This window comes from Triticum aestivum, chromosome 3B (assembly GCF_018294505.1).
Source record: "Triticum aestivum cultivar Chinese Spring chromosome 3B, IWGSC CS RefSeq v2.1, whole genome shotgun sequence".
NCBI lineage: Eukaryota > Viridiplantae > Streptophyta > Magnoliopsida > Poales > Poaceae > Triticum > Triticum aestivum.
Window position 1 is genome coordinate 584,364,753 of NC_057801.1, and position 10,388 is coordinate 584,375,140.

Sequence of the window (10,388 nt, forward strand, 5' to 3'; positions counted from 1 at the left end):
CTTAGGCTCCGGGAAGAAGAGGGCGGGAGGGTGGGAAAACAAAGGCAACTTGGAAGGGGAAACCGACGAATAACTTGAAGATAAAACACCGGTTGAAATCATTGAGGAAAGAAAGCAAAGACTTCGCACGAGTAGGATGGATACTCGATTACGGACTCCGGCTCCGAGAAGAAAAGGGTGGGTGGGTGGGAAAAGAAAACAACTGAGGATTGAACTTGCAAAAACGGAGAGGGTCGAATCACCTTGACGAGACATGCATCGAATGCAAAGAGTTGAGGAACAACGATCGAAAAACCAACTGCATGATCCTAAAGAAAATTTGAAAAGGAAGAGGAGTAATTCAAAAACACCTACGTCAAGGTTCCTTACCAGAGCGACGAAGGGGTAGAGGAGTAAAAGAAATGCTACTCTTCGATATAACTAGACTTCGAAAACAGTTTTCTTCTAGACTCGACAACGTCGAAACTACACGATCAATCAAGGGGGCTCTTAGGGTCGGTCGAGGCTCTGATACCAACTTGTCACGCCCAATATGCGATACTATCCTAAAGAGACTCGAAGGTTAAACCAAGTATAGAACCGCATATTGGTACGCTTTTGCAAGGTGGATATCATTACATCAACATTACATAATAGATGGGAATACATAAAAAAAGGCATACAATGCCACACGAATACAACAATACATAATACATAAGACCGACATCCGACTACGGATGAAACACAAACAGAAGCTCAAACGACATCCACCCTGCTAGCCCAGGCTGCCGACCTGGAACCTATCCCCTGATCAAAGAAGAAGCAGAAGAAGAACTCCAAAACAAGAAAACATCGCTCTTGTGTCATGATCATCGCATAACCTGTACCTGCAACTGTTGTTGTAGTAATCTGTGAGCCACAATGACTCAGCAATCCCATTACCATGGGTATCAAGACTAGCAAAGCTTAATGGGAAAGGAAGGGGTAAAGTGGTGAGGTTGCAGCAGCGACTAAGCATAATATGGTGGCTAACATACGCAAATGAGAGCAAGAAGAGGAGCAAAGGAACAGTCGTCAACTAGTAATGATCAAGAAGTGATCCTGAACTCCTACTTACGTTAATCATAACACAGAAACCGTATTCACTTCCCGGACTCCGCCGAGAAGAGACCATCACAGCTACACACACGGTTGATGCGTTTTAAATCGGATCTGGTGTCAAGTTATCTACAATTGGACATTAACAAATTCCCATCTGCCACATAACTGCGGGCACGGCTTTCGAAAGATAATACCCCGCAGGGGTTTCCCAACTTAGCCCATGATAAGCTCTCGCTATCAACGAGGGATATTCCTTCTCCCAGGAGGACCCGATCAGTCTCGGAATCCCGGTTTACAAGACATTTCGACAATGGTAAAACAAGACCAGCAAGACCGCCCATTGTGCCAACAAATCCCGATAGGAGCTGCACATATCTCGTTCTCACAGCACACCGGATGAGCTAGACGTCGGGTTGGCATAGACCCTGGTTGCCCAGGGGGCGCCAGACATCGCTCGGTTTGGACCAACACTTAGATAAGCATTGGCCCCGAGGGGCTAAAATAAAGATGACCCTCGAGAGAGCGATTCCCAAGGGAAAAGTAGGTGGTGGTGAAGCAAATGGTAAAACCAAGGTTGGGCCTTGCTAGAGGAGTTTTATTCAAAGCGAACTGTCAAGGGGGTCCCATAAATCACCCAACCGCATAAGGAACGCAAAATCCGGGAACATAATACCGATATGACGGAAACTAGGGCGGCAAGAGTGGAACAAAACACCAGGCATAAGGCCGAGCCTTCCACCCTTTACCAAATATATAGATGCATTAATAATATAAGAGATACTGTGATATCCCAACACTAACCCTGTCCACCATGGAGCAATCTTCAACTTCACCTGCAACTAACAATGCTATAAGAGGGGCTGAGCAAAGCTGTAACATAGCCAAGCAATGGTTTGCTAGGAAGGGTGAAAAGGTTAGGGGCTGACATGGCAATTTGGGAGGCTTGAAGAGCAAATGATAGGAAGCGCAACATAACATAGAGCGAAGCAACTAGCATAGCAATGATAGTAGTGAGATCCAGGGTAGCGGTCATCTTGCCTGAAATCCCGCAAGGAAGAAGAAAGAGTCCATGAAGAAGATGAAGCCACGAAGATGAACCACGAGTAGACGAACGAATCCTCACGATCGCAACGAAACAGGAACTATCGAGAAGAAACACACAACATGGTAAACACACCACACATAGGCAAGACATGATGCACAACAATCATGATGCATGGCAAAGCTACATGGAGCTACTCATGGTAAGAGATGACGCAAACAAGAGCAACACATCAAAGCAAGTTTAAATGAGGCCAGAAACAACATATAACACTTCTGGTATGTCCTCATATGCAAATTTCGAAGTTGGTCCAGATCTGAACAAACATTAAGTTGAAGTTGTTAAACAGCAAGTAAAAGAGTACCAATAGGATCTACACGAAAATCTAGTCAAGTTACATATAAAGTTCATTTAGTTCGGAGCTATGACCTAGAAGATATGAGCAAAACAAGTTAAACATGGCATTGATGCAAAATGCATACAAAAATCAAGCAAACACCTCAAAACAAGGACGCAACATGATAATATGAAACTTTATGCAAAATCAAGCAAGTTTCATATAGAGCACACTCGAAACGGAGCAACGGTTCAACACATACACTATACAAGTTTTAAGGACAAGCTGTCCAAAACAGCAACTAGGCATCTTGCAGGCATCAAAACAACATGCTACAGCACCCCAACATAAGAACAAAAGGCATGGGCATGAAGTACAGGTAAAGCATGACAAAACATGAACACTGAGCTATCTCCAGAAATCACTAAAACATTCACAAAATGACATGGCAAGATTGCAAATTATAACAGTTTCAGACTTAACAGAAATAACATCAGGTTGCAATGTTTAGAGCTATCAAACAACATGTTACAAAACTTATCATGGCAAACAAAGGCATGACATGAATCTACTAATTGCATAGACCAAAAGTCCTTTATTGACCATGAGCCAAAAGGGCACAGAAAATATGATGGCACCCATATAAACATAGCAAGTTATATGAGAGATTCAAACATGGCAGGAACAACAATAAGTAGGCATTTTGGTGAGCTTGAACCACTCACCACAGAGAAATACTTGTCATGGAAAGGCAACCAACAGTTAGAATACATGTTTGTGAAGCTAAGCATGGCAAGAACAAGTTCATAGGGTGCATGGATCACTAGCAAACCACATGGCAAAACTGAACTTAAAGTTAACAGGCTGACAACAACATTAGTTAGCAACTTTGGAGCAAGATATGAACATTCTACAGCAGTCTATAAATGCAACCAGGGGCATGGATGGATAGATCATGACATGTATAACAAAACATCCTTAGTGATCATCTCCAGATTATGCATAGAATGACTTGTAGCAGAAGGTTTACATAGCATCATGATATAGCAGATTCAGACCAGCAAAACAGCAACAGCAAGTACACTACTTAACAAACTCGATGCACTCACTACAAGACCCACAAAAATACATGGATGGCACCACTGTGAAGATGGCATGACATAGTACAAAACACATGTAGAGCTCATGCTCACAGGATGCACACATCAAATGCATCAAACATGACAAATCACCAAGTTATAATAGTTTCAGCAGGTTAAAATTATATAGCACTCTTGCAACGATTATTAGGGCATCAAGATGGATCCAAACAAACATGGCACAATGGAATGAAATTAAGAGAATCTCAAGATGAACAATTTGATATATTACACACACGAAACGAAGCAGCACACATGGAGTTATGATGCAATGAACAGGGCATGAAAATATTGCTGAAACAGGGACTCAGACGAAAATATACCCTCCGAAAAGTCAACACGGGACGGGACGGTGCTGGACGGAGGGATCCGGGGACGCGGGACGCTGTTTGGATCGGCGAACGGGATCCACCCGCGGCGGATCTGGCCGGAGTGGACTCCGGTGAGAGGCGGGGCGGCTCAGGCGAGCTCCGGGCGGCGCGGATCCGGAGGCCGGCGATACCGGAGGAGGTGACCGAACCGCTAACTTCACCGAGCTAGACTCCGACTACTCCGAACCAGGCAAGCATGTTTGAACCTTTGATATGATGAGTGTTTTGCTTGTTTGCATTGAGTAGTTAGTCATGGTATGTTTATAAGCATTGCAGTAAGTGTTATATTGCATGCAAAGTTGATGCAAGTGAACTTCGAAACTCCGTATGTTATTTGATGTGAGTTTACATGATCATGTGGTGACATGAGAGGTGGTAAGATGGCAGTGTTGTAGCATGCCAGTCTTATGCCAAACCATTTAACTCAAGTGTTAACGTGGATCAAGTCACGTTACTATCCGTTTCCTTTTGTGCTACCACATGTTTTCTGTAAAGAATATGGTTTAGTAAGTTGCAAACCACTATCCTCGTACACACCAAACAGAGAGGCCATGATGAGTGTTCCATGGCCCTGGATTAAAGCCAGTTAGGGGGCATGGGTGTTTCCGGTTGGAACCGAGAGGGGGGCACCCCTTAGAGCGCGCGTATATAAATTTGATCCCATGCTATTCGAGGTTGTAGCCTCCCCATCTCAAAGTTTTTCTTGAACGTTGCCTAGGGTGATTCCTAGCATCATGAGGTGGAAATGGGTGTGTACTGGATTGATGTGTTTCTACTGAAATACCGTAAACGGAACTAGTCCTTCGTGACTACTGGAATTCGTTGGCTGTGGTTAAATAGTACAAACTCTGCAGAGTCAAAATCATTCAAGTAACCATATCTTGGTCAACGACTGTGTTCAACTTATCTTTGTCAGTGGCAGTCTCAGTGACAAAACTGCGGTGAACAAACATGAGTGTTAAGTCCGGCTAGATGATTATTCCTGTGGATGGACTAACCTGTTTATTTATTTTTTTTGAAACTTGTGACAGTGGGAGAGGCTCCCACTGTTATATATATTACCTTTCAAACATTTACATTACATTGTACAAGGTGTTTACAAGAGGAAACCCAAGCCACTTTGTGGCAAGGGGGTGGCAGGAGTAGCAGAAGCAGACTAGTCAGAAGGAAGGGAATCTAATAAAAGGAAAATGAAGTCCTTCATATTCTCTTTGACCCTATATTGAAGAAGACCAAAGTCTGTTTTAAATCTTTGTAGCCAAGAGTTGTAGGAGGGATTAATTTGTCTAAATAATTTGTCATTCCTCTCCTTCCAAATACTCCAAGATGCCTAAAGGAATGTCTCCATAAACATAGGTTGATTCCAGTTTGTCTTAGCCGCTTCCAACCATGGTAGACGCGTGGTATGGTGGTCTGGATTCATCCCCAAATTAGACCAGCATTGTTTACTAAATGGGCAGTTGAGGATCATGTGATCAACATCTTCTTGGGCATGACCACAAAGGAGGCAACTTAAATCATCTCCAATATTATAATGCCTTCGCTTGAGCATGTCTCTAGTATTGAGGCGATCGGATAGGAGAAGCCAGCCAAATACCTTGATCTTGGCTGTAACTTTGGATTTCCACAACCATTTGTACGTTTTGTGAGCTTTGACATCTCTAAAGCAGAACTTGTAAAACCTTCGAGCAGTGTATTCGGACGTCCCCCAAATATAAGACCAAACATCCTTTATGTTGTGCCCATTGTCCAAGGTGACGTGGGCAACAAGTTGTTGAATATGTCTGACCTCATCATGCGCTTGCATGGATAAAGGAAGGTGGAACGCCTCATCGAGGGAGGTGATTGTGAGAAACTGCTGCACAGATATATCTTCGTTGCGAGCAAAGGAGAAGGCCCTCGGGTGTGAGTCAGATAATATATCTTGAAGCCATAGGTCCTTCCACATGAGCACTTTGTCGCCACGAAAAACCTCCACTGTGGATATACCACGATAGATTGGAGTTAATTTAAGAACATCTCGCCACCAAAAAGAACCACAAGGGTCGGAGGCGTGTGGTATCTTGTCAGAGTAGTAAGTAGACCAAATGAGGTCAACCCAAGGAAGGTCATGATGGTTGTAAAATTTGTGCAAGTATTTGAGAAGGAGGGCATCACTTTGGATATTTAAGTTGATAATCCCAAGTCCACCACTATCCTTAGGGCGACAAATCCTATCCCAGGAAACCAGGGAGTTGCATTTTTCCCCTTGTTCAGTTTTTTTGGTCCAGAGGCATTTCCGACGGATCTTATCAAGTAGCTCTAGAATTTTGGGGGGAAACCTCAATGTGCATAAGGCGAAGATGATAAGTGAGGTGATGACTGTGTTTACCAGGGATAGTTTTGCTCCATACGACATCATCGCCAGAGTAGAAGTCAGTCTTCGTTCCACAGAGCACACCAATGGCATTAGGTCTTGGATGGATGGTTTATTAGTGCCAAGGGGCAGACCGAGATAAGTGAAAGGCATATTTCCAATCTTACATTCAAATATACCAGCAAGCTCACTTGTAAGATCAACATCATAGTTTACTGGTATAAGTGTTGATTTATGAAAGTTTATGTTGAGTCCAATTGAGATGGCAAAATTATTGAGGATCCCTTTCATAGTGCGTGCTTGATCGGGGCATGCTGGCATGATAATTATTGTGTCGTCAGCATATTGAATAACCGGGTAATCATGCATACCCTGCCTATCAAAGGGCAGACTGATCTTCCCCTATCGGAACGCGTCATTAATGGCAGCCTGAAGCAGGTCGGCTACGATGACAAAGAGAAGCGGGGACAGGGGGTCTCCTTGCCGGACACAACTTCTGCAAACAAACTGTCTGCCTAGAACACCATTAAGGAGTACCGAAGATTTCCCAGTGGAGAATATGTTTTTGATCAAAGACAACCATTTGTCATTGAATCCCATATGTTTCATAATTTGAAGCATAGCCCCGTGTTGAATTGTATCAAAGGCTTTAGCGAATTCAAGCTTGAGAAGTACTATTTCTTTCTTGGATGTTTGGCACTGATGTATATACTCGAAGGCCCAAGCAAGACAGTCTTGTATAGTTCTTCGCTTAATGAAACCATATTGATTACGATGAACTATTTTTAGAATGAGCTTTTGAAGGCGGTTGGCAAGAAGCTTAGTGATCACTTTGAGACAGCAATTTAAAAGAGTGATGGGCCGAAAGTCATTTACTGTTTCAGGTGAAGAAACCTTAGGTATGAGAGTTATGAAGCCTTCATTGATGCTTTCCAAATTGAGATTCTCGTCTTGAAACTGATCACACAACCTATACAAGTCTTCCTTGATTATGTGCCAGCAAGATTTAATGAAATGTCCCGTGAAACCGTCCGGTCCAGGCGCTCTATCAGCTGGCATTTCTTTTATGACATCATCAATTTCTTGTCTTGAAAAGGGTGTTGTGAGTTGGTCCAAATCTTCTCTCTTTTTGATGATAGTGGGAAGATCAAATTTCATTTGGTAATTACCAAAAGACCCAAGTCTTTCTTTGTATGTATGATAAATTAGTGCTTCCTTTCTTGCATGGTCTTCCACAGTTGTACCATTATCAAACCGAAGGGAGGTGATTGCATTTCGTCTATATCTCTCAGATGCAAGTGCTTTAAGGAATTTTGGGTCTTCATCCCCAAATTTAACCCAGCGGATAGTACAATGCTTCTTCCAATATTGTTTCTGGTAATTTAGTAACCATAAGATATGTTTCTTCAGGATTTTTCTAAAATTGCTTTCTAGTATAGTTAAGGGTCTTCTGTTTTCTCTAGCGTCAAGATCTGCCAAGGTGGAGTTTGAATTCTGTATGGCAGTAGTAAGCTTCGAAATACGTTTACTCCAGTGCTTGAGTTCATATCTTAGCATTTTGAATTTCCGGCAGAGAATTGTGGCCGCATTAGTAGAGTTAATTGGCCCAGTCCAAACCTCAGAGACCAAGTCCATAAAGCCAGGGTGTTGCACCCAGAAAGATTCAAATCGGAACAGGTTACTTTTTGGTATAGATGTTTCAATGGTGATGACACATGGAATGTGATCGGAAACAGGTTTTCCTAGGGGTTTGACCATGGTGTTTGGGTATGAAAGAGTCCAGTTATTAGAGGTGAGAAACCAATCAAGTTGTTCTAGCAACGGCTCATCCTGCATATTACTCCATGTATATGCTCTACCTTTTATTGGAAGTTCAATGAGGTTTTGAGATCTAATAAAGTCATTGAACGTGATCATGTCATTAATGTTACCTCCTGGTTTATTACGATTTGAAGGGCTTCGAATATAATTGAAATCACCAATGAGTAGCTAATCTTCAGTAGTGGGTATATTTAGATTTAAAAGCCAGTTTGTATAATCCACACGTAAATCGCCTTGACAAGGTCCATAGATGTTCACGAGAGTCCATTCTTGGGCCGACTGAGTAGATTTGAATTTGATCACCAATGCAAATTCTTCTTCAATCATTACAGTACCAGTAAAGAGGGTGTTGTTCCATATGGTCACAATACCTCCAGAGGCCCCTCGAGAGGGTATGTAAGCAAATTTGTCGAATTTTCTAGGGCAACAAGATTTAAGAAACATATTATCAAAGGAGGGTTTTTTGGTTTCTTGCAAGCAAATCACAGCACAGCCACTAGACGAAATAGCGTTCGAAAGTGCCAAAAGCTTAGGATCGGAGTTTAGGCCCCGGACGTTCCAACAGAGGACGTTCCAATTTGAAATAAGTGCCATTACAAACTAATAATAAAAGCAGTAAAACTTAAGCATTGGAGGGACCACCCGCCTGCTCATCCAGGAGCAGTTCTTCAGTAAGCTCTTCAGGAGGGTTTGCACACTGGTGAGAGCCAATCGCCTGAATCTCCGAGATTGACAGTGGTGGTGGCACATCAGCCTCTGGATCCTCAGATAGTTCAGTGATAACCACCGCAGATGCCATGTTGGGGATGATCCGAGGTTTAACTTTTGAAGTCCTGGCATTGCTGTCAGTGATAAGAGGCACCTTAAATCCATCGTACTTGTTGGATCGGCTACTGCGTCGAACTTGTTAAACAGAGATGGGGGCTTTGGATTTGTTGCGTCTGTTCCAAGGCACTCCAACCGAGGAACCCTCGCCTACTATGGCAGAGTCAGAGCGATCCACACCATCAGAGAAAACCAGTGAATCAGTAGATATGTCTTCAGAAGATTGAATCTCAGGAATTTCATGTATAATCACATTGCTGTTCTGAGCATTGGAGGCCGCAGCATTATCAATGAGCCAAACCTGGGTGGAAGAGCTATAAGAACCTGTTGCATCAAAGCAGGAGATAGTAGCAGAGGCATCAATCTGTCCACTTTCAGTTGTAGTCATCACAAACTGGATATCCAGATTAGCCGGCCTTATACCATAGCCCTGCGCCCAAGGTCCAAAAGTGGCCAAAGTGGGCATGATACTGCTTGACAAGAAGTTGGTTACATGAACATATGACAAAGGTTCATTCAACAGCATTGAGTTGATCAAGTCATTGTCAGCAGAGAATTGGATATTAATACTAGCATTTGAAACCTGAATGTTAAACTGCAGATTTTGCGAGTGAGCTTCAGAGCCAGAGGATGTGCTGAAGAAAGCTTGAGGAGCCATGAGGTCTTGAGAAGCAGCAGAACTGAAAACAAGGGAGCTATTCCTCTGCAGAGCTTGTGTAACGCCCCGGATCCGATGCGCCAGGTGTCTGCCAGTTATTCGCTGTCGTTGCCATGTCATTTGCTTGTGTGTTGCATTTTATCATGTCATCATGTGCATTGCATTCGCATACGTGTTCGTCTCATGCATCCGAGCCTTTTCCCCGTTGTCCGTTTTGCAATCCGGCACTCCTATGTCCTCCGGCGTTCCCCTTTTGTCTTTCATTGTGAGTGGGTGTTAAACTTTCTCGGAATGGCCCGAGGTTTGCCAAGCGGCCTTGGTATAGCACCGGTAGACCGTCTGTCAAGTTTTGTGCCATTTGGAGGTCGTTTGATACTCCAACGGTTAACCGGGTAACCGTGAAAGCCTCTTCCTCTTTGCAGCCCAACACCCCTTCCAAAGTGGCCCAAAACCCACCTAACTCCCCTCCATGCTCTCGGTCGTTCGATCACGATCGCGTGGCCGAAAACTGCACCTCATTTGGACTCTCCTAGCTCCCTCTACCTATATAAACACCTCCCCCTCCAAAAATCCCGGTGCAAACCCTAGCCCCGCTTCCCTCGCGCCGTCAGACACGTCCGGCCGCAGCCGGACACGTCCGCCCCGCTCCCCCGTCCAATCAGATCCGGCCACGTGGCGCGCCGCCGCCACCCTCCGCCGCCGGCCCGCGAAGCCCATCGCGGGCCCGCGCGGGCCCTCTCGCCACCGTCACCCGGCCCG